This window comes from Benincasa hispida, chromosome 2 (assembly GCF_009727055.1).
Source record: "Benincasa hispida cultivar B227 chromosome 2, ASM972705v1, whole genome shotgun sequence".
Lineage (NCBI taxonomy): Eukaryota > Viridiplantae > Streptophyta > Magnoliopsida > Cucurbitales > Cucurbitaceae > Benincasa > Benincasa hispida.
This window is the reverse complement of record NC_052350.1, coordinates 52,586,894-52,614,062: the sequence shown is the minus strand read 5'-3', so window position 1 is coordinate 52,614,062 and position 27,169 is coordinate 52,586,894. Positions and strand designations below refer to the sequence as shown.

At 34.1% G+C, this 27,169-nt stretch overlaps 1 pseudogene; it reads right to left on the bottom strand.

The window, feature by feature from the left end:
- Positions 1–18,366: 18,366 nt before the first annotated feature.
- Positions 18,367–24,173, bottom strand: LOC120072147 (annotated as a pseudogene).
- Between the last annotated feature and the right edge of the window lie 2,996 nt (positions 24,174–27,169).

Below are 27,169 nucleotides of genomic sequence, written 5' to 3'. Positions count from 1 at the left end.
TTTCAAGTGTGATGAGTTGATGATGAATATAGTAGAATGTCTCAATGGACGGTGTTGATATGGCCACCAGTTGTAGACTAACATTCATGATGTCTTCATGGATGTAGTTTGGTATGGATTCGAAACGTATATCTTGCAATTGTACAGGTCAATGGCAGTCATGAGCCAATGTTGGTTGCCCAAATATGAAATCCACTTCCATTTATGTAGGTATGTAGTCTTCATGTTGTCCAAGCACATAGTTAAGGAAGTAGAAATTGTCTGCCTATAACTTCATATGTGTTCCCTGATTAGTCCAGATTGCCACGTTTCTGTCAATCATTGTCACACCATTCGGTCGAATCTTTGAAGAAATTCCTTTTGACTCCACAAGGGCATCCTACGAAAATACCAAGCGAGATTATAATTGTTGGCTACCAATAATAAGTGATTTCAACTACACTAATATGTACCATGAAGCTTAAATCCACCACAGTGAACCGATATTGACAAAGTTCAGGTCTAGAGTGCAATCTACGGTGAACGTTCATCAATAGAATGTTCTTTTCTAAGACAAATAGTTAACCGATAATATAATTGTAAGTGATTCAGTATAAAACCATAAATGATCATATAGATAATCATAAACGATCGTTTAGTTATTCCTCAACGATCATTTATATAAGCATAAACGATCGTTTACATAATCATATATGATCATTTAGATAGTCATAATGATCATTTAGATAATCATCAATGATCGTTTAATTAATCATAAACGATCGTCTAGCTAATCATAAACGATCATTTATCTAATCCTAAGCGATCGTATATATAAAGACTAGGCGATCAAATAAAGGGATTTAGAAATGCCCACATCTTCAATCACCCATGTGTTTTTCTCAAATGTTTTGAAGGACTCCATGGTCTGAATGGTATACACTATTGGTTTAGCAAGCATGGTCCGAAAGGTATACCTAATCCCAATCATCCGTGTGTTTTAGCAAGCATGAAGTGGAAGAAAACATAATTATTAAGCACTTTAATTCATTAATTTTAGCAATAAAATCAGCATGTTCATACAAAATGAAGAGGGTTTCATAAATACCTTTGAAGAACTCTTTAGATCTTCGAATTATGCTCCAATCTCCTCAGCAACTGATCATGAACCACCACAAGATCTTTCCTACTATTTTTTAGAACCTTAGATTGAGTTGTGGGACTCAAAATGAGCTGAGATTTAGAGGAAATTTGAGAAGAAAAGATAAACAATGCAAAGAAAAACCAATAACCTTTCTTCAGTTTATCTTAGCTCTCTAATTCACCTTGCATGCACCTTAATCAACTGAAATCAATTAATTTTATGTAGTTTAACCATGCAATCATATTGCATATTAAGAAGACAACTCCTACTTCATCAAATTGGAATGGTTTTGAGTGGGAATTACGGTGGTTTACATACAAATAGGGAAGAACCCATTTTTAGTGGATTTGTCCAAAAATCCAATTTCTCTTTGATTTTGAAATTTAATTCAAAATTAAACTTAAAATTTAGTTTTAATTGTTTTATTAATTTTATAAAAATTAATTTCAATAATTAATTAATTAATTTAATATCAAATATTAAATTAATTAAACACCCATTCCACCACCATGAATCCTTATTCATGAAATTAATATTTAAATCATATTTAAATATTAATCAATTCTCCAATATAGTTCAATTCTTCAATTTCATGAAATTAATATTTAAATCATATATAATTACTAATTCCCTCAATTTGAATTTAAACGTTTCAAATTAATTCATCACACAATTCCAAGGTTTATTCTGTTTGTGAGCTAGTAGGGGATCTAATAAACCTACAGATCATGGGCCCTAACGATCTGAAATTAATTGGCTAAACACTTTAAATCAAATTAATCCTCATTCCTTAACTACCGGGTCACTCCACTAAAGCTCAGTAGTTGCACTCCTCTCACTGTAGATATATTGTGTCCACTCGATATAACCATAATTAGTAAGTTAACCCTTCATAGATTGTTCGTAATAACGGTTGGGTCAATAGCTATTTTACCCTCGAGATTACCTTTTGTTTTTCATGTTCCATTGATCCTTTAATGAACAATTGGCTTGAGATCCAATCATTAAATCGAGTCCCTCTCGGGTCAATGAAAAGGTGGGGCCCCTTGTTCAAGACTTGGAGTCAACACTTAAGTGAACATCTTCTCTACTAACCCCGACAATGGGTATGAGTGAATTCCATCTTGCACCCTATGTCCCTAGCTATTTACCCGGTCTTACCCCTAAAATGGGATGCTTATTGAACCAACGCTGTTAAAGCAACCCTCACTTATGCAAATCTAAGGATAATCCCGAATAAACAGGAGTTCATAGTTAGCTCAGGATTAAGGTTAAGTTACATAGGTCATCACTTTGAAATAGTCAGTCACGTTATAAAGTAAGAGTGACTTATTTCTTGGTTCGATATTATGCAAACTCATTACACGAGACACCCTACTCCTCATATCAATATATGAACGAATCAAGATCACTTCATTTGTAGCACTTTATAGTAAATTATAACAACTATAGAGTGGGTCGCATCCGATAGTGTTACCAGAATAAGGTACCCAATCTTATTTATCCATTTTGACTATTTACTCTTATGTCTCCACATAAAGTTCAAGTACTCATATAATAGCCATGGATCTTTAGTTTATTGGATTTAAGTTTTTACAAGTGTAATTTACATATTCAATAATAGTTTTATTGAAATAAACATTAATAACATCTTTATTGATAATGGAATATGTTTAACATTACAAATTGTGGGTTTTAGGACATACAACCTAACAAACTCCCACTTGGACTAAAACTCCAGTGGATATATATACAATGTTGAGTAATGAGAGAATAAATACAATAAACTAGGGCATCAGATACCCAATACTTCTCCCACTTACCCTAATTCTATCTATTTTGCAGTCCTAGTCCCACTAGGTAACCCTCAAACACTTTAGCCAAGAGGGTCTTTGTAAATGGATCAACTAAGTTGTCTTCGGAGTCTATTTGCATGATGATCATGTCTCCTCTATGTACTATCTCTCTGATGAGATGGTACTTTTGTTCGATGTGCTTTCCACATTTATGGCTTCGTGGTTCTTTGGAGTTGGAAACTGCTCCACTATTATCATAATACAGAGTGATAAGTAGATGCATATTTAGAATGACTTTAAAATCGGTTAAGAACTTTCTGAGCCATACCGCTTCTTTAGCTACTTCACTGGTAGCTACATACTCAACTTCCATGATGGAGTCAGCAATACAAATTTACTTGATACTCATCCATACTATTGCTCCTCCATTCAGAGTGAATACTGACCCCGTAGTCGATTCCCTAGAATCTATATTGATCTGAAAGTCAGAATAAGTGTATCCAGTAAAGATTAAATCCTTGGCACCATACACGAGCACATAATCCCTCGTTCTCCAAAGATACTTGAGGGTGTTTTTAACGGCAATTTAATGATCATATCCAGGATTGGATTGATATCTGTTAACAATTCCAACTGCATAGCATATGTCGGGACGAGTACACAACATGACATACACTAAACTCCCTACTGCTGTGATGCATATGGAATTCATTTCATAACCTCAACCTCTTGAGATGTCTTAGGACACCGTTCCTTAGACAGATTAATTCCATGTCTAAAAGGCAACATATCTTTCTTGGAGTCTTGCATTTTATATCGAGATAACATATTGTCTATATAAGATGCCTAAGACGAGGCTATCGTTCTGTTCTTATGGTTCCGAACGATTTGGATCCCAATAACATACTGTGCATCTCCCAAATCTTTCATTTAAAATTTCGTGGCTAGCCATCTCTTAATGTCAGTTAGAAACTCTATTTCATTTCCAATGAGCAGAATATCATTAACATATAGAACCAGAAAAGCTACAGTTTTGTTGACAATCTTCTTGTAAACACAAGGTTTGTCAATATTCTGTTCAAAGTCATAAGATTTGATCGTAGTATCAAATCTCATATTTCAGGATCGAGACGCTTGTTTTAACCCATAAATGGATCTATTAAGCTTGCAAACCTTTTACTGTTGACCATGTTTGATAAACCTCTTTCATTGAGACATATAGATACTCTCTTCAAGATAACCATTCAAAAAAGTTGTCTTGACATCCGTTTGCCAGATTTCAAATCATAAAAGTGGCAATGGATAAGAGTATCCTAATAGACTTGATCGTGGTAACCAGAGAGAAGGTTTCTTCATAGTCCACCCCCTCTCTTTGGGTAAACCATTTTGCCATGGGTCTAGCTTTGTAGATCTGTACCTTACCAGCTTAGTTGTTTTCTCTTGTAGATCTATTTGCAACCAATGGGTTTTACCCCTTCTAGTTGATTAACAAGATCCCATACTAAATTGAAGTACATTAACTCCATTTCAAAGTCCATGACTTTTATCCATTGATCCTTATCCACATCACCTATTACTTGTTTAAAAGTCAATGAATCCTCTAAAACATCATCAGGTATGACGATCTGAGTTTCGATTAAACCCATGTACCGATCAGACTGTTGCATAACCCTCCTATTACGTCGAAGCTTCTCAGCTTTTGAGAAGAATGTGAAGTAATAGTTTCATCAACAACTCTTGTTGAAGGACTTGCTCGATCAACAACTCTTATTGATCTATCTTTAGTTTCTTTGGACATCTCACTTAATACTAGTTTACTGTGAGAGTGATGATTTTTAATGTGGTCTTCCTCAAGGAATGTTGCATTTGTTGACACAAATACTTGATCTTCTCAAGGATCATAAAAGTAATCACCTTTTGTCTCTTTAGGATAGCCTACAAATAGGCATACTTTTGAACAGCATTCCAGCTTCTTTGGATTTTTCACCAACACATGTGATGGACATCCCCAAATCTTGAAGTGACGTAAAATACCTTTAGGTCCTCTCCATTACTTGCAAAGTGTTTCTGAAACACTTTTCGAGGGAACCATGTTCAATATATACACTGCAGTTTCTATTGTGTGACCCCAAAAAGAACTTGGCAACTGGACATAACTCATCATAGATCGAACCATGTCCAATGGGGTTCTATTTCTCCTTTCTGCAACACTATTTTATTGAGGTGTGTCAGGTGCTATGAGTTGAGACTGAATTCCATGTTCTATCAAATAGTCTTGGAATTGTAGGTTCATGTACTCACCACCTTAATGTGATCGAAGTGTTTCAATCTTTTTACCTATTTGGTTTTCAACCTCTACCTTACATTCCTTGAACTTTTTAAGTGTATCGAACTTATGATGCGTTAGGTAAATATAGTCATATCTTGAATAATCATTGATGAAGCTGATGAAATATTCATACCCTTCTCTAGCTTTAACGTTCATCGGATCACAAAGATCTTAATGTATCAACTCTAAGGGTTTTTTATTCTAAGACCTTTTCCAGTCATCTTACCATCAAGACAAGATTCACATGACGATAAAAAGCTATATTCTAACTGGTTTAGAAGTCAACTCTTAACCAATCTCTCAAACCTATTGAGATTAATGTGACCTAGTCTTAGGTGCCAAAGATAGGCCTTTGGAGAAAATTTCCTTTTTTTATTATGAGGTTCAGTTGTTTTAAACATCTCTATATTCAAAACTATCTCAATTGATTTTAACACATATAAGTTATTTTCTAGGTTTGCATAATAGAATTTATTTCCTTTCGAAATAATGAACATTTCATTATTTTCAAAAGAGATTTTATAATTTTGTTCAAGCAAACATGAGATAGAGATTAAATTCCTTTCCATAGAAGGAATGTAATAAAATTTTCAAGAAAATGTGTTTATGTCCAACGAATAACTTTAAATCTCCCACTACTCTAGCTGAAACAACCTTTCTGATCCCTACTTTAAAGGTTGTCTCTCCTTTTGTAAGTTGTCACCAGGAACTAGTTTCCCGAGCAAAAATACAGATATGATTAGTTACTTCTGAATCTATTATCCAGGATAACTTATCATTTTCTACTAAGCATGTCTTAATGACAAGTGCCTTTGCAGAAAAATTGGGAAATTGAGGACATTCCTCTGTCATGACATATTTTAAATCATCATCTGCTAGTATATTTGATTTCCATGTTGATTTATCGTTAAACATGTCAAAACAAATTCTAATTAGTGAATTGATTTTAAATCCAATCATGTTTTAGTGAAGTAACAATGTACTCAAATTTCATTATTTTATTTGCAATGATACTATAGTGAATCAGAATAAGTGCTACCGTGGAGCAGTCAAATACTCTTTTATTAAAGCAAGACATTCTTGACTAAATACTATCTCCATAATAACTCATATTCCGATAGACATTTGGTTACCTTTTTGGTTCAATAACTTACTAACATCTAGTAATTATGTAAGTGTAACCTTCTATTTTCAGATCTTAGAGATTAGCGGCCCCAACGATGCTACCGAATTGGAGAGTCAAAGTTGGGAAACGACCTAAGAAATCTTATCCATTTATGGAGTTTAGGTTGTTCTGAATCCTATGTTACAACCCTCCGAGGGGATAGTCGTGGTTGGCGACTAGCTAATGTTGACTTAAAGAAGACAACAGGCATAATATAGGAATCTCACGGTCCAAACTAACGGAAGAGATCGCAGGATACGTTGACATACATCCTTCACCCACTTACTATGAACTACTTCCCCTATTCACCTTGATATTGGCTCACGAAAACACTTTCCGAATGGAGATCACTCCCAGGATGACAGGAAGCGTTGCATGGATCTCATGGTGTGAACATTTAGGGACGTGAGAGTTAAGAACAACATAACGTATATGTTATTAATCTTCTACTAAGGTGTTCTATTTGTTTTGGGGTAAATCTTTACTTTGGTATGTTTTGGCTAATTAAACGACCTAAGTCTAGGTGATAAACCAGTTTTTACACCGCTCACATATGCTCATAAAACCGATTAACAACGCATGATTATTCGACCATAGTCTCCAGGTAGGAGGTGTTCCGTAGACCGTCAACTTAAGTACCTCCAGCCTTAGACAGGATTATATACCGGTTGAGTTTGTAACCATATTTTTACGAGATAACAATCTATTTTAACTATTAAAACAAGTGGTTAACCTACATGAACATGCAAATTATTTTTGTTATAGATTTTAAATGTCTAACCCAATTTTATAACAACTTATAAAACTTTAAACATTCTTTATATCCATAACATTTATCAAGTATTTCATGATTTAATATAATACTTATAACATACTTTCTCAACTTATAAACCCTAAAAATGCATACTATATATCATAACTCCTTATAACATACTTTCAATGCATGTAACATGCTTCTTATGATGGGATTTTAAATCTACATGGCATACTATATTCACATACAAGATTTATTTAATTATAACATACATTACATACATAAATAATTAAACTTATACTGATATGGACCAGTTTTGGCATTTCAAGCAAGCAAAAGGCCTAAATTATTACAAAAATCAGCAAACCCGACTTTAAAACACTTCTAGATCGTACAAACCGACTCAAACCATCAGAACGGACCTTCAAAGCATCAAAATGGGCTGAACCAGTCTGGAAAGGGTTGAATCGAACCTCCCTGACTCAAATCGGCTGAATTGGTTCGCTTGAATCGTCGGTTTAGGTCATGCGTGCGCTTTTGGGCTGGGACGAACAACATTGTGATGTCTAGAATTCAAGATGAGCAGCGTTGCAATGCTGCCTGCCAGTGGCTTCATGTCTTATTTTCTAATGTTGACCACTTTTACTTCTTTCTTCAACTACATCCTAATTGCATTTCTAGTGACTCCAATTGAATTACAGACACTTATACACACTATAAGGCCCATCAAACAAGATCCAATTATAAGAATTACAACATAATTGAGGAGAATTTAATGCCAAAACTGAGAAAAACCATATCAGTTCATCATTTTCATACGACTTATGAAGTACACCCACCATGCATTAACACGAATTGAGTGCCTAAATCATTCATTCTCCGATACTAATTGTTGGTTTTAGCAAGCATGCAGTGGAAGAAAACAAAAACATTAAGCACTCTAATTCATTAATTTTAGCAACAAAATCAACATGTTCATACAAAATGAAGAAGATTTCATAAATACCTTTGAAGAACTCTTTAGATCTTCGAATTATGCTCCAATCTCTTTAGCAACTAGTCATGAACCACCACAAGATCTTCTCTACTATTCTCCAGGACCTTAGGTTGAGTTGTGGAACTTAAAATGAGCTGAGATTTAGAGGGAATATGAGGAGAAAAGATTAACAATGCAGAGAAAAACCAAGAACCCTTCTTCAATTTATCTTAGCTCTCTTTTTCACCTTGCATGCACTTTAGTTAGCTGAAATCAATTGATTGTATGTAGTTTAACCATGCAATCATATTGCATATTAAGAAGACAGCTTCTACTTCATCAAATTGGAATGGTTCTAAGTGGGAATTGAGGTAGTTTACATGTAAATGGGGAAGAACCGATTTTTAGTGGATTTGATCCAAAAATCCAATTTCTATTTGATTTTGAAATTTAATTCAAAATTAAACTTAAAATTTAGTTTTAATTGTTTTAGCTAAACTGAAATTTTATTAATTTTACAAAAATTAATTCAATAATTAATATTAAAAATAATTAATTAATTCTATTAATTTAATATCAAATATTAAATTAATTAAACACCAATTCCACTACCATGAATCCTTATTCATGAAATTAATATTTAAATCGTATCTAAATATTAATCAATTCTCCAATTTCGTTTAATTTAAACGATATAATTACTAATTCTCTTAACTCAAATTTGAACATTTCAAATTAATTCATCAAGTTATTCCAAGGTTTATTCTGTTTATGAGCTAGTATGGGATCTAATAGACCTACAGATCATGGGCCCCAACGTTCTAATTAATTGGCTAAATCCTTTAAATCAGATTAATCCTCATTCATTAACTACCGGGTCACTCCACTAAAGCCCAGTAGTTGTATTCCCCTCACTATAGATATATTGTGTCCATCGATATAATCATAATTGGTAAGTCAACCCTTCATAGGTTGTTCGTAATAACAGTTAGGTTAATAGTTGTTATGTTTTAGCCCAGATATTACCTTTTGTTCCTTATGTTCCATTGATCCTCTAATGAACAACTGGTTTGAGATCCAATCATTAAACCGAGTCTCTCTTAGGCCAATGAGAGGGTGAGACCCCTTGTTTAAGACTCGGAGTCAGTACTTAAGGAAACAACCTCTCTACTAACCCTTCAGCGGGTAGGAGTGAATTCTATCTTGCACCCTATGTCCCCAGTTATCTATTCGATCTTACCCCTAAAATGGGAGACTTATTGAGCCAGCACTGTTAAGTCAACCCTCACCTATGCAAATCTAAGGATAATCCTGAATAAACACGATTTCATAGTTAGTTCAGGATTAAGGTTAAGTTATCTAGGTCATCACTTTGAAATAGTCAGTCTTATACTGTAAACAACGTTATAAAGTAAGAGTGACTTATTTCTTGGTCCGATCTTATGAAAAGTCATTGCATAGGACGCCCCCACTCCTCATGTCAATACATGAATGAATCAGGTATACCTAGGGCTGAGATTTGGGACGTAATTCCTATCATATAGTTCTGGAATCTTGAGTCCATATACTATCCACCACGATTAGATCGTAGTGTTTTTATATTTTTACCTAACAAGTTTTCAACTTCAGTCTTGTACTCCTTGAACTTTTCAAGAGCTTCAGATTTGTGTTGCATTAGGTATAGATGCTCATATCTAGAATAATCATCTATGAAAGAGATGAAATATTCATACCCTCATTGTGCTCTTACATTCATTGGACCACAGAGGTCTGAATGTATAAGCTTCAAGGTCTCTTTGGCTCTATAACATTTTCCAGTAAAAGGTAGTTTTGTCATTTTGCCTTCAAGGCTCGACTCACATACAGGTAAAGAGTTTTCTTCTAAACCATTTAGAAGTCCACTTTTCACCAATCTCTCAATCCTATTGAAATTAATGTGACCTAACCTTAGATGCCAAAGATTGACATTTTCTTTATGAGAACCCCTCGGTCTTTTAATAGTTTTTGCCGTTTTGAAAATTTTAGTATTTAACACGACTTTTATAACTAATGGTCTTAGTACATATATGTTACTTTCCATTGAACCAAATCCTAGTTCCGTTCCATTCTTAAAAATAAGTACTTTATTTTCAGAGAAGGATAAGGAATATTTTTATTCAATCAAACAAGAAATAGAAATTAAGTTTCTCTTTATATAAGGAACTACATATATATCATCTAATAACATGTATCATTTCTTTTCCAAAAATAACTTAAGTCTGCCTACAACAATAGCTGAAACGGCCTCACCAGTACTGATGCTGAGAGTCATCTCTCTAGCTACTAATTGTCTCCAGGAATTAAATCCCTGATAGGAAGAACATACGCGATTAGTAACTCCTGAATCAACTATCTAGGCAGAATCATCATTCTCTACTAAGCATGTCTCCAAGACAAATAAATCTGATTTATTTTCTTCTGAGTTCTTCCTTTTCTGGAGAGTAGTGGGATCAGCTCCACAACCCATATCATAAACTCCAAGTTTCATCTCAAAGGACAATCCTCGTTGATTAACTTCACTAGATTTAGCAACATTTGCTTTCTCTATTTGTCCTTTGACATTCAATATGGACTAGGGTTTATTTAGAGAGCTGACATTACTAGTTTTGTTGTCATCAATCCCATTTAGCTTTAATTGTAAGAACTCTTACTCAAACAATTCTTGCATTGATTGCATGATCTAATGTGCAATAACCATATTCTCAAATCTTTTGGCTAAGGCATCAGGTATGCTTGCCAAAATGTAGACTCGGACCTTATCATTAACTTTTGTCCACATTCCGTATGCATTGAAAACATTTCGTATTGCATTAAAGGTTGGGACTTCAGGACAATCCTTAGTCAAGACGATGTTGAGGTCGTTAACCATGGAAAAAAAATTAATTGAATCTTTCCAAATTGTATAATTAAAATCGGTCAAGCTACTAGAGGCAAATAACGAAAAAAATATATATAATTTGAAATTTTTGTTGAAAAGAAACAAATATCCAATTAATTTTAGCATAAACTACATGAACCCCATATAACATCTAATTTTTGCAATGATACTTCAGTGATTTAGGACAAAAGTCACCGAAGTGTAGTCAGTTATACCTTCATTGAACTGAGACTTCCTTAACTGATTATTACATCAGAATAACTCTTATTCTTATAACAATCAGTCATCATTGATTTGGTCAAGAAATCATTAACTAGCTTAACAATTTATCATAAGTGCGACCCTTCATTTTGGACCCTAAAGTTCTGCCCAAATGAGTCAACCAAAGGGAATAACTGATTGGGGCAAAACCTAAAGCGATCATATCTATTTCTGGAGTTTGCCTTTATATTGACCTAATGCACAAACCATCAGAAGGGGGACACTCTCAAGGTGCCTCGAGGCCGTGCAAGAAGATCTTACAGTGCAAATCAATGAAGCAGACCATAGAACATGTTGACACACATCCCTCTCCCACTTACTATAGTACTCTCTCCATTCACCTTGACATTGACCCATGCAAATACGACAAACAATCGAGACAAATTTAGCTCTCAGACGAGCTAGGACACGAGTAAAGGCTATCGATGGCGTACCTAGTTAATGCGTATAAATAATCAAGTGAAATGAAATATTCATGGAAAAAAGAATGATAATTAAAAAAATGAAATAAATATAGATAAATATAAAGTGGGATGGAAAAAATAGAAAATCACTAGAACAAAGTTGAGTAGAAAAACTTATTAGATATCATTGCTTCTGTGGTACAGATATCTAAATTTTCTATTTTTATATACTTTTTCAGACCTATTGCCGATACTAAGTAGCAGCCAAAAAATTGTATCCATTTTTCATGATATTATGCATGGATCAAGTATATCATGGCGAATTCTTCATAAAGAATTGTGTCTTCCATAATGGAATCTGATAAGTGAGATTTCGAGTAAGTGTTTACATAATCTTCTTTTGTCTGAAGAAATGATTCATCGAAATAATGAATCACCAACGATATCGACACATCTGAGATCGCCAAATGTTCGGGAGTTTCTCTGTTCAATCCTTTTCCTTCTTCTTGTTGTTATATATCTCATTCGTACACATCTTCTCTTTGTCTCTCTAGCCTAAGTGAGCTACAGACAGAGTTCAAAAAGGTCAAATCTTTGATGATTCCATCATACATGATTGAGTTGCGAAAACTTCTGGATAGGTATCCCACATCTGAACTGAATTATTTGTAGTTAAAGAATCTATTTCTAGTTACTTTAGAACAATTAGAAGATTCTCTAAAAGAAATACGGGGTTATGCTTCTGGTGGCAACATGCTATGGGGTGTGGATGCAAGGCTGCTCCAAAATTAGCTTCATAGGGGGAGGCTCTCAAGGCGCCTCAAGGCCAAGCATGAGTCTCACGATATGAACATTAAGGGAGAAATATGAGTGAAAATTGATGTATTGTATACATATTTTTCTCTCATTGAGTATTTTAATAACCTGGGATTTATTTAACTTAGGAAAAATACGGCTAATTATTTTTACTAAGTGATTGTTTTTTTCTTTTGGCAAAAGTATTGTAATTAAAGTGTGGGGTGAGGGAATCGAATCTCAGACCTCGATAATACAAGCACTTTGCCAATTGAGTTATGCTTTTGTTGGCCTATTAAGTGATTGTTATGTGTGCCCAAAAGTAGCACTTACGTTGGATAGTTAAACAATTGTGATTAATGTTCGTTAATCACTTTAACAAGCTTCAATCAACAATTGCATACTTGTAGCAAATCTATCTAATTCACCTTTTCAAGTCAGTTCCCAGGTAGGATTGTTCCGTTTCCGTCAGCTTAAATACCCCAGCCTAGACAAAACTAACCTTAGACAAAAGGTCCCTAATAGATACGTTTGCTACAAATTTAATCTTTTATTAAAATTAATTTAATCCTATTAAACTGATTAAAAAGATTATACTAATTTCTAATCTCATTAGAAATTTGTGATCTTAGGTCTATGTGAATCATATTTTAAAGCTATTTTTAAAAAATGATTTTACCTAAGTTTGCATGCAATTACGAGTTATTGATTTTAATTTATAATTTCATTTAATTATAACTTTTATAAAAGAAATGAAATAAATTAAAATCATACAATTGCATTCATTGACATACTTGGTAAATTATAACAATTATAAATTACTTAAGGTAGTGTCATGCTTCATGCAATTTCATTTCATTACTAACTATATATAATATTTATATAATAAGGTAATGAACTAATTAATAACATCCACCCATACACACATACAACTATATAGTATAACACCTATAATATAAATGATGCATGGCTATGTTATTAATGTATGCAAACATATACTATAACACTTATATTATATGATGCATGAGCATGCTATAAAAATTAAATCATGCAATTATATATTGTAACATCTATAATATAAATGATGCATGAATAATACATAACCTATGGTGGGATTTTTACGATATGATATACGTTATGGCATATATAAATTTTAAAAATAAATCATACATCAAATGCATGATTTAAAACAATTAATGGACCAGAAGTGGACACCTAAAAAATTAGTTAAATTAGTATAACACTTATATTAATTTAAATAATTATAAAACATCTAACTATTACATAATGATAGTCAACCAATTCGAAACAAGTGAACCAGGTCTTAAACTGCTAGAACTAAACCGTCCAGCCCTTACACTGGATCCGAACCGCAAGTGAACAATCGGATCAGGAACTAAACCGAGCGAGAACCGATTTGTTCTTTCCATCTCAGAGCGTTATAACACTATAGAAAGAACAAAACGTTCTTCCTTATCACAGTGTTGCAACGCTAGGGCACAACATTGCAATCATGCAGTACATATAGCATTGTACAACCACGATCTTCTTTGAAATTCCTCCATTTTAGGCCTCGTTTTTTCCAGAAACAAACCGAAACAACCACGAACAACCCAAAAACAGTAAATTACAAACTCGACCATAAAGAATTATGCTCAAAACAAGGGCCCTTACAAACCAATATGTAAATAAAAGCAATAAATATTAAATGGTCAATCCCAAAAACATTCATAATTGTAAATCCTTCATTAAAATATTCATCACATGAATACAAAATTCATAAACTCACTAATACTATAAATTAATTTTGAAAAATTAAAAAAAAAAAGGGTCAACAACCTGGATATGATACCAATTGAAGGAACTGGTGAAGGTTCACAGTAGAAGGGGATGGTCCTGATAACGGGCAGAAATGCACGTTATTACAGCGCAAAGTCATAAAACAATGCAGGATTGTGATGATAAAAATATACAATATTGCGTCCAAAAGCATTAAGTTCACAACATTGCGATCGCATGCGTCCATCGCATTAAAACAGTTAGCTTATGTATTTTTGTGCAGGAAAATGCGTTGACGCAAGGCAAAAATGCGATCCGAAGAAATTAACGTCCGAACGCATAAGAGATTACAACCGTAAGGCTATGCGATAGTTTGCGCTTGCGAAATCAAGATTGTGACCACAAGGCTATGTGATCGTTTGCGCTCGCGAAATCAAGATTGCGACCGCAAGGCTATGCGATTGTTTGCGTTCAAAAATCTACTCGAGAAGGTGGCCGCATAGAGCGGCGCATCAAGGTGGGTGCATCTGGGTGAAAGCTTAATAAATCACGATAGGACAGAAAGCTGATGACGGTCGATTTCGAATTAAGTTGACAAGCTGTTAACGACCATTGTAGCAAGTACACTCAAATTTTCAGTGAAAAATATTCGACAGATCAGACAGAGAATAAATGTCATCCCATCAGTGCAATCATAAGAGAGAAGAAGTTTCTCACCCTGAAGTCTATAAATACCAAAGGCCACCTTCAGTGAAGGAGTTCGCCCAGTTTTTAGAGTTCACTATTTAGACGATACTTATCCTTGTTCTTAGTTTCTTATACTTAGAAGGTGGAGCGAGAGAAGGGAAGAGACGCCAAAAGATCACCCTGGTCAGCTCGAGAGAGTGCCATGGAGTGTGGAAAAACAGAGAGAGGGTCGATTCTTGCGAGAGCAAGAATATCTTTTGAGCAAAGTAGAGAAAAACAATGTAAAAGCCTTAGGAAGCAAGAAATTGCTACCAGGCTCTTTATTTTTATTCAGCATTGTCATTCTATACTTCAATTATATATCTATAAAATGGAACTTACTTATCTACATCTGTTCACTCTCTTTAAAATATGTGTGAGTAGCTAAATCTATCGAATGGGTTGAGAAGTACTTAGCTAACATGACTTAGAATTTTCATTGCATGCGATCATCTTGTCTTATGTTGCATCCATCATCCCTTTAGAGCTACTCGAGAGAGAGTCTAAAGAAAGAACCTAAGACTTGAGAGAGCTAGTTTAGAATCTAGACTCGAGAGAGCAAGATTAGATCTGCATAAGCAAGAGATAGAGACTTAGAGATAAGCTCTGTTTGTCAACATGCATCGCATGCACCCTAGAGATAGGTTATGGTATTATGCGGTCGCCTTGTATGTGTGTGTGTCAATCGTCATCGCATAGACAAGAATAGAGGCTTATGTATAAGTCCTATAGACATCATCACATATATCGCATGCATTCTAAAACTAGAAGCCGTAGCATTTGCGTTGAGAGATGATTTGATATTGTATGTGTGTAGTATGATCGCATAACATGAATGCAATCCCAGGAAGTGTTAGCTAAACCCCTTCTCAACCCGTTCCCCTGCATATTCATCGCATATTTTGTAATATTAACTCTTTTCTTAACTTTGTCACATACATTTTATACTGTAAACAACAAATTAACCAACCCTTTGATTTATTGTTACTGCAAAGTGATCTATAAATTATCACCACATATTGTTTTCCTTAGTCCCTGAATCGACCCTAGGCTTACCAGGCAACTCAGTAGGATTTATATTTGAATCTTACTAAGAAAAATTACATGCTCAACGCAATCCCTACCATTATTTCATCGCATAAAATAACGCATCAGGTCCCTATTTTAATTTTCTTACAAAATCTCAATTTACAGATCAATCAAATTGTGCATAATCAATAAATTTACAGCATGCTTGGAGGGAATTGGAATTAGGGTTCAGAGAAACTTACCTTTGAAGATAAAAATTCTTTGCGTAGTTCCTCGATCCGATCACGAACGTTTCGATCTCCAAGAATTGAGATCCCAAATGAAGACACCACCACTTGAGAACCTTCTGTATTCTCTTGGGATGAGAATTTGACAAGAGTGGTGAGTTTTTCTTCTTTTGGAAGAGGGAGGAAAGGATGAGAGGAAGAAAAAAAAAACACTTTTTCTTTCGTGTGTTATTCAGGAGTTTTTTAATAGAGAACCCAGAGAGATTTTCTTTCTCCTTTTTTTTTGGTCAAAATGCAAGCTAGAAACCAATCCCTCGTAACCTCTCTCAACACCGCAAGTGATGGAGATAAAAGTAGGGAGGGAGTTAAATAACTCCCTCATTTAGTTTAATTCAAAATTAAATTAAATATAATATATAAATATAATAACTAACTTATTATATATATAAATATAACTATATGATATATCAAATATAACATATAACCTATAGTTTTCATATTGCATCAAATAAAATATAACCTATAGTTTTATTTCTCTCAATTAATCATGGTGTTTGGTATAAATCACATTTATACTAAATTATATGAATCTCATCCATATAATTAATATTTGAATCATATTCAAATATTTAATTCCTCTCAAAATAAATTTTATATTACAATGTATCAAATACATTATATTAATTATATCACATATAATTAATTCCCTCAATTAATTTGAACATTTCAAATTAATGCAAAATCAATTCTCAATAATCTTTGTTGAGCTATAGAGGGGACCTTATGGACCTGTAAATTCAAACTCCAGTGGTATTTGGATAATTAATTAAACTCTTTAATTAAGTTAACTGACATCCATTAATTGCCAGTCACTCCATTAATGACCGACAGCTGCATTCTTCGCACTACAGATATATGTCTGTGTCTGTTTGATATAACAAGTCAACAGTGTGATAACCCTTCATAAATTTCTAGTAATACAACTGGGCCAAAGTTATTGTTTTGCTTTTGTAGTTACATATAACTCCTTAAGTACCACCAATCCCTAACTCATGCCTTCTGTAGTTAATATTTTTAAATTTGAGGGTGGGAAAAAGGGGGTTGTGAACGTACAGGCTTTCAAAATCTTTCAAGCTCCTTGAATACATTTTTATCCATAAATAAATAAATAATAAAGAGAAAGCGTTGAGATCGGAACCTGTTCGTAGTTGGATGTCCACAGACACTCGTGGAGACAAGCTAAGACGAAAGCAGGAATCGTGATCAATGCAAGAAATAATTGATCACAACTCCACTGTCATAACAAGTCATAAGGCATGAGATAAGACTGAAAAAAGTGTCTCGCTCATAGTTAGATGTCCGCATGATACCCATGGGGGCAAGCCAAAATAAAGGCTAGTCACTTGGATCAGCGCAAGATCACAACAAAATAACAAGAAGAAATTCAAAACCCCATTTATGAAAAAATTAAATATGAGATTAAATTGGAAATGAGTTAGGAATTTTTGAAGATTAAGCTTGCAACTTCCTAAGTTTGGAAATAATTTCAGAAGAAAAAGGAATAAAACTCAAGAGGGTTCTGGTCTAACAATTTGAGTAAAGCATTTTGAGGGGTTTAGGCAACTAATCTGGGCGATCGAAACTTTAAGAAATCATGAGTATATGCTTGAAAACAAACATTGTTTTAAATTTACGAGTGTGATAACTTATAGAAATACAAGTTATTTTATCTTTCTCTCTTAAAAGAATAAGAAAAAACGCTCTGAAAGTGCTACATTTTTTCTAGAGAATTTATAAAGTAACAAAAATATGCGATCATACATATCCAATGCCTGATCTATTTAAATTTTGAGCTAATGTCGCTATTCTTATTTAGAACTCCCACGGATGTGATAAAACAAGAAATATAAAAAACAAAAGCACGATCGCATAATCAGTTAATGCGAAAACCTTAGGCAATGAAGCACGATATGACATGGGCGGTGGAAGTCAAATCTCAGATTGAGTTGGTAGCTGATTAGAAAAAATTGTTGAAGATTCAATGAACTTCTGACGTGTTGCAGATGGTGCATCAAGGTATGGAATTTAATGCACCCTATCAGCACAATCATGAGTGAGAGAAGAGAAGTCATCATCAGATGCCTATAAATACCCATGCAATTGTCATGCAAAAAGATACGAGGGTCATAAACTTTCTGAGAAGAAAACTCTGGCAAAAATCCTTCTACTTCAACCATAAAAACACCTCGGTGAGAACCTGGATCTCTTGTGGAAGTAGAGAAGTTCCATTGTTTGATATTTAAGTGAAGCAATTAGCATAAGAGCCAGAGGGAGCAAGACATTGCACAACATAACTTGACTTTCGATCTCTTCCTTTATTTTACAGTGTATTTATATTGTATCCTTAACATTAAAGAACTCAAATATGTAATATGAATACCTGTTTATCCCATTCCTTGCTCATTTCTTCTATTACTATCATAAGTAGCTAAATTACTTTATGGGTTGAGAAACATATAACCAACATGAACTAAGTAACAAAAGAATTATGCGATCACTTGTTTTATGTGTGCCTACTTGTGTCACTTGAATAAGTTGAAAGATTATTCTAAGTAAATTGAATCTAGGTTTGAAAGAATTCAGATTCAGAACTCGTAAAACAAGAGGATATGCTCCTTAGAAATAAGTACATCTTTTGCATATTGTACTCATTGGATGCATCCTAGAGATAGGGTAGTGTGGCTAAACACACCGAAAAGTGTTGGTCTTAAGTGCACGACCTGAACGCATAATTCATCTAGCTACTTAGGGAATGTTGGTGAAAATTCTTCTCAACCCCATCATCGCATGTTAGTATCCTCAACCACCGTTTACCCTGTTTCATTTGAAGCACAACCCTCAATGCATAAAATTTAGGCTTAGAATAAAACCAAAAATCGACTATCTATGTGAAATTTTTATTTGCATTAAGATCTAAGTATCAGTTCATCACACACTTATAAGAAATCTCTGAGTTCGACCCTAAACTTACTAGGACTCTAGTTGGACTTATACTTGGGTTATACCAGGAAAAATAAGCATTATAACCTCATAATCATCATTCATTTCATTGCATGGTACGAACGCATCAAACATGTTGATGAAATTTCTAGAAGATTATAAAAATTATTTAAATTAATAATAAATATCTTGCTTTTTGTAAATAAGTTAAAATCTCTAACATTTATATCATATATTATATTTAAATTGTTTCAATTTTGGTGTTTATTTTGTATATTTTATGAATTTTTATTTTTTACGATATAATAAAAATGTTAACTTGTCTCTTATATCGACGTCAAACACATTAATATATGGAAATATATATGAAAATATAGGCATGTTGATAGAAATTTGATACTATGCATCTAATCTAAGAGATGTTTATGATGCAACATAAAAAAAACATGCACAGCGAAAGCGATGAAAATAAGGAAATTTCACTATAAAAAAAAAAAAAAAAAAGAAGGAAAGAAAACCCACCTTTGAAGACTCCACCACATGCTTCCTCTCTCATGCATGAACGACACCACTATGGTAAATCCCCGCTATTCTCTAGTTGAAGAACACAGTTGTGAGACTGTTTTGTTAGTGAAAATAAGGAAATTTCACTATAGAAAGAAAGAGAGTAAAGGAAAATTGCAAATTTAAAAAACAAAGTCATTTCTAGAGAAAACACATGCAAAATCCCCTTTAACATGTCTTCCACCTCAAACTCTACTAGCGTGTAATCTCCAGGTGTCAAGCTTGGGAAGTGTCACTTCAAAGTCCATTTAGTTAGTAGAAAATCCAACAATTGGATTGTTCCACTAACTAATTTTTTATTAAAAAAAATGAAATACAATAAATTTTAGAAATTATTTAATTAAAACAATTTTAATAAGAAAAATAAATTTAATATCACATATTAATTTGTCTTTGATACCTAGCTTTGATTAATCACATTGATCAAATTTTAGCAAACATTTTTATGCTAATGACCAAGTATACTCTAAAAAATAATTGATTAATAAATAAATTATTCAATTGTAAATAATATCTCATATAAAATACAATTTTCCCTAATACTTGAATTTGAACATTTCAAATTATTACTTCACCTAGTTCTTCAAGTTTGTCCGTATTGAGTTAACGAGGAGACCCGATGGACCTACAGATCATGAGCTCCAACGATTCGATACTAATCGATCAAATTTTTTAACCTAGTTAATCAACATTCGTTAACTAACAAGATTGTCCACTATAGCCTATAGTTGCACTCCCCTCACTGTAGATATATTATGTGTCCATTTGATATAACCGTCATCAATAAGTTGATCATTCACAAGTTGTTCGTAACCTTAACAGGTCAAATACCAAAATACCCCTAAATTACATCATTTCTCCTTAAGTACCATTGTCCCTCTAATGAACAATTGATTTAGGATCTTAATCACTAAATCCATTCCTTCTCAGGCCAACGAGAGGATGAGGCCCCTTGTTCAAGACCTAGGATCAACCCTTAAAAGAACAACCTTTCTACTATCCCTAAAATGGGTAGAAGAGAATTCCATCTTGCAAATTCTATGTCCCCAGCCATCTACCCGGTCTTATCCCTGAAATGGGAGGCATATTGAGCAGCGATGTTGAGCATACCCTCACCTATGCATATTAAGGGAAAATCGCGAATAAACAAGTGTTCATAAACAACTCAGTATTCAGATCAAGTTATCTAGGTCATCAAGAAGTGAAATTAATCAGTATTAACAGTAAACGATGTTAATACGTAATAGTGATTATTTCGTGGTCTGTCTTACACAATCTCATCGTGTAGAACACCCCCGCTCACATGTCTCGATATGAACGAACTAATCACATTGTTTATGACACTTTACAACATCTATAATAATCATAAAGCGGGTATTATTCAATAGTATCTCCAAAAATAGGTACCCAACCTAATCCAAGTACTATAGACGATTTAGGCTATTTTACTCGAACTTGATCAAGTTTATGTTTCCACATAAAGTCCAAGTATTCATGACAATAGTCAAGGGTTCGTAGTTTATTGGATTTGGAGCTATTAGAAAATCAACAACACTTTTCTGAATAAACTTCATATATGTTTACTATTTACAAAACTACGAGTTTTAGGACATACAACCCAACAGTTTATGGCACTAGAAGAAATTCGGGCTTTAATGTCGGTTGACAACCGATATTAAAGATAGTATTATTAAAACCCTTTAATGTTGGTTGCCTTTAATGTCGATTTTAAACCGACATTAAAGGGCTTTAATAACACAGCCTTCAATGTCGGTTGCAACTAACATTAAAGACCTTCAGTGAAATTTCCAACTGACATTAAAGCCTGTGTTTTTTTTTTTAATTCTTAACCGACATTGAAGCCCGAATCTATTCGTTTTTTTTTTAAATTTCGTTGTCGAATCTTTTTTTTTTTTTTTTTGTCTAAAAGTATAACATGACACATTATCATTGAACGTTGTGGCTATGACATATTATTCATGTATGGATTGTAAATCTATTACATTTAATCCACAAATTCTGCTATAAAATTATAATTTAAAAGGTCGTATAATAATTCAGGACCTTGAAAACACAAATTACAAGTAATACAAACATTATGAGATTACTGTCTCTCTCCACTTGGTAAGTATGGATCCCTTCATAATTCTTCTTTTACCAACCCCCTAGCTTTAGCAGTGTCTGGTTATAGGCATCTTTGTCTGACCACTGTTGTTCAAAGGATCACAAACAAAAAAGGTTTAAGACAAAGGATTGAAAGTGAAAATGTATAAGAATTCATATTCAACTAACCGTGTTTATTGGGAATGTGCATAAATGTACATTCAAAGGAAAATTCTTGTAGTGAATGTGTTGGATCTAAAGTTCCCCAAGAAAAAGTATAAAGAGGTTGCGATACCAAATATTTACTCTTTTGTTGCATCTGCAAAACAAGAAAACTCAATAGTTGAATAAATGAGAGAATCTTCTTTTTCAAGATCTTGAAGAAGAGAAGCTTGGTTACCTAGATATGAGATACAAAGACGATGGAAAATTTTTGGCAGCATAACAATGCTACCACAACAAAACCCAAAATTTACCTCGAACCTGTTCAAAGAAACACACTCCCAAAAATATTTCACAACCACTTGTACTCAATAGAACTATCAGAATTCTTAAAAAATGAATATTCAAGAACAATACATCAATAAGCAAATTTAGCTCACAATGTACTTCAAATCTCAAAAGTTGTCACAAAAACTACCATAGTATATGGATAACCCATAAACTATCATAGGGCAACCCACAAACTCAAGCGCCTTGAATCAAATTTAAACTACAAATAAATAGTACCCGTGAATCATAAACGGGTGTTACATTCTAATCCAATATGGTCCAAAGAGAAATAAGTACACTATAACTTCTCAAACAGGAATTTTCATATCATTAAAGTCACTTGAAAATACTTAGAAACTATGCTTAAAACTGCAAGCATTCAAAAATGCACTTACCAGGAACAATTTTCACTTGAATCCCTTGCTGTTGCAAGAAATCCATCTCATTCCCACTCCTTCCAAACACCTAAAAAACACATAAACAAAAAAGGTTTAAGACAAAGGATTGAAAGTGAAAATGTTATCAGAATTCATATTTATTTAAATCAAATATTAGAATGATGTTTATCTGAGGGATGGCCATTGCATTGGCTTTTTTCTCAATTTCAACTGCCCAGCTATACACCACCATCCCAACAATAGCAAGAACCATCCCTGATATGTTCTTCAATGTCATCTCTGAATCAAAGAGCAGCCACCCCAACATCAGCACACATACCGTCTTCATATGGCCTAAAACCTGGAATGATATGGCCGAGAAGCGCCCGATGCACAGATATTGACTGATGTTGCAGAACACAGCTAGGGAGCATGACAGTAATATGAAACACTGCAACATTCATTAAAGATAGATTGAACTTCGGAAGTAAAAGCGAAACAAATACAAGATTCAAAAAAGAGAGATATCGGAATAACGACTTACGAATGCACCAAAAGTGTAGTTGTATTTCAGTAGAGATTTGCTAGTAAGGCAATAGTCAATGAACGGACCAACTGGTAGAAGGGAAAGTGCTTGTATGAGAGTTGTTTTGCTTAGTAATTCAAAGGAACCTATTGAGTACTTCTTCTGTAACAAACCTATTGATTGTTTAAATCAATGCAAAAGATTGAGCTTGATGTTTCATAATTAGGTTCTTAGAGTTCAAATGCTGAATTTCAAATGATTTTATATGGAGAAAAGAGAATGCTTACAATTTGTTGTAGTGATGTGCATAAGATTGCTACCAAGGCACAAAGAAAGCTTTTGGCATTAACTTTGACATCAGTCACCGTACAGACTCCAACACCGACAACGACCACAATAACAGCCATCTTCATTTCCCATGAGTATTGTTTTCCATGAAGAATTCACTCTAGTACACAAATCATTAGTATCATGCTCAGCTTTGATATCTACAAGCATATAAAGTAGTGACAAAGTTCAGTTATCATCGATGACGATGAGTGATGACTTAAGAGTAAGGGGAGCAAGAATTGAACCTGATAGAATCCAACAGAGTTTAACATGAGGCTGAAGTTTATGGCTGTTATCGACGTGTTGGCGATAATCGAGAACCAAATGAGTTCCTAGAAGGGAATAGACTTAGATTTAGAATAGCCAGTGGCATTTGAAATCCAACCAATCAATGCAGTTACAGAAAAGTGAAATCCAATTAAAGTTGTAGCTGAAACACAAGAGGAAAAGCCTTGGATCAAATCAACTAATTGATGAAATGAAAGGGATGCATTATGCATTTCAGTTTTCTCTAAAAAAAAACACACTCATATGGGACAATCATTGTAAAACCCGAACCCTAATTACTTTAAGTAAGAGTAAATAATGTGATGTCTTCTAATAAGTTAAATGAAGCCATGTTTTAGGAGGGATAGAGGATAGAAGCAAGAAGAAATAAGCTCTTGTGTAGCTAAGTGTAAACCCCGGATTCTAAATTTCCTAAACAAGTATGTTTAGCCAAAGAAATGAAATATTAAATATCTAATAAGTGAAAAACCATGTTATTTATAGGAGTTGTGGAGAAAGGAAAAGAAAAAATATATTAAATGGGAAAGTTCATTTATTGGTTTGGCTGGAGCCATTAAATATGGGGTGATGTGGCGATTAATCCTTGAACTCGGAAGTTGGCAGGAAGATTAAAAGGCAGAGGAACTTCAAAAGCTTGGTTTCGGCAATCTACATGAGAAAATTTAGTGAAATCAGTGCTATTTGAAAGCTGGGAGAATCTAGTTTTCGAGGTTGTCTTGCCAGAGAAAGATTGCAGGAGGAGAATAACAAGAAGTGAAGAGAGTGCAGAGGAGGCAGAATCTCGGGTTAATCAGGGCTCTAGGTGAGGATTGGAAGCTCTAGGCCAAATTATTAAAAAACAATTGGCTGAAATTTTAAAGTAGAAAGTTAACTCAATTCTAAATATGTTTGTAGAAGGAAGTTTCTTCAAAAGAGGTCTGGATTTTGAGTTATGAATTTTTGAAGTTGTAACAGAGAATCTGTGCATAAGCAGACAGCTGCTTGGGAAGAACAAGTAAACAGCTCACCGTGGAGAGTTATAGTGAGATATGAAGAATGAGGATCTCGCTAATTTTGTGATGAGGATCTCGCTCTAGAAGGAAATCTCACTAGAAATTGTGTTGAATCTCACTGGTAAGGTGAGTATCGCTGGGATGAAATTTTGCTAGGAAAAAGCTTGATCTCACTCATGAGGATCTCGCTCATGAGGATGAATTCACTCATGTTGATCATCTCGCTAGTAAAGTTGTCTTTGATGATGAAAGTTCCATTAGTAAATGAACTACTTGAGGTATTCTGCTAAGAATTCTAAGGAATTTAACCGGGAATTATGTCCTTTCAGACAAAGAAGAGCTAGAAGAGGCGTATAACCCGTTAAGAGTCCCGACGAGCTGTGAGTGGCTATGTGTTGATTCAATGTTTTAATGATTTAGAAACTATGATTTCTTTGAAGTTTATTTCTCATGCTAAGTAAAGCATGTTTTCCATGGAAATTGACATGATTTAAATATGTTATCTTGTCCAAATACTTTCAGCATGCTTTAGTAACTCCATTTTCAGGATGAACTAGTATGATGATCTGAGCACTATGCCTTAGTGTTCAACTAAATGTTTGTGACTAGTTATATGACGGATACTGAAAGACAATGAGAAAGTATCCTAGTCAAGTACCTAAGGTATGACGGTACTCAGTTATGACCACGTGCACGTTGGTAATACGATGTCGAGGGATTGAGCAAAAGGGTTTTCCCCAACTAAGGTTGACGTTGAAGGATTGAGCAAAAGGGTTCTCCCCGACTAAGGTTGACGTTGAGGGATTGAGCAAAAGGGTTCTCCCAAACTAAGGTTGATGATGAGGGTTAGATCTAGTAGTTCACTCTCAACTAAGGATAAAGGCAGTCATATCTTCTCCTAGGCTAGAAGGATAGTTTAGGATTGTTGATACTTATGAATGTTTATCAATGCATGATGTTACTAATGTATGAGTTTTCCAAGTATGTTTCTCATATCTAACGCATGCTAATAGTTTTTACAAGCTAGTTCAACACGAGTTAAGCCAATTTATTTTATAAAGTATGAAGCATGCGCTAGGGTTGAAACTAAGGTTGAATGAAGCTTGATGTACTATGTTTATATACCTAAGATTGCCAAAGTAGCGTTGATATTTCTAAACACTATGAAGAGGAGTACTGAAGGTAAGAAAGGTATCTGAATAAATGTACCTAAGGTGATGACGGTACATAGAAACCTCCACGTACACATAGGTAGTTTTGAAGGAAAGGCTGAAGTATGTGTCTCCTGGGCCATAAACCAGCAAAGAGAGGCTGAAGCATGGGTTTCGTGGTCGATAACAGACGTTGGGAGCTAGGGCGATGTATGCTCGTTCTCAACTAGGGAATAATGATGATTAAAGATGTTTAAGAGTTGTTGTCAACGTTTATGTTTAAAGGAAGTTGCTTGAGATGCCCATCGGTATATTTTAGTTCCAATATTATATTTTCAAGCTTTCAGTTTAAGCATGAGATTTATGCTTTTATTAAGTCACTCACTGAGCTTCTAGCTCACGTTTTCAAATGTTTTCTTTTTCAGGTAGCGGTCAGTTTCCAAAAGATTTTTCTTCTGCTGCTGCTCTACCACTCAAAGAAACAGGTCAAAGGAAGTGTAATCGAAGACCTGTATTAGTTAGTACACATGTGTCTGTCTAGTGACTGGTATTCTAGATGGGGCTCACTAAATTGTAATATTCATGTATAAATAATGCTGCGAAACCCTGTAATGTGAATGTGTTAAGTTCTGAGTTAATATGTTGGCATATTGATGACATGAATGTATTCAGGGTTTGAGCAAAATTTAACAGGTTAGATAGGCAGTTAGTGCTAGCAAAAGGGTTGGTAACTGCTGCAGTCACCATTCCATCCAGGTTAAAAGGGTAATCTGGAGTGGGGTGTGACAATCATTTTCATAAGGATCATTCATAATTTATTGAGAAGTTTGATTAAAGTTGTTTTGCTTAGTCAACGGGGATCGGTAGTTGGCCTCTGGCACTATTGGCTACCTAAAAATGGAACTTTTCAAGTTCATTTTCTATCATCAAGTTAAATGCTCAGTCAGTTTTCGAAGTCATTTCCTTTGAAAAGTACGTCGACGACCGGATCGGAAGACCCACGAGTAGAGCGGATAAATAGACGATCGAATAAAAAAAACTCACAACTAAATCTATAGATCCAAC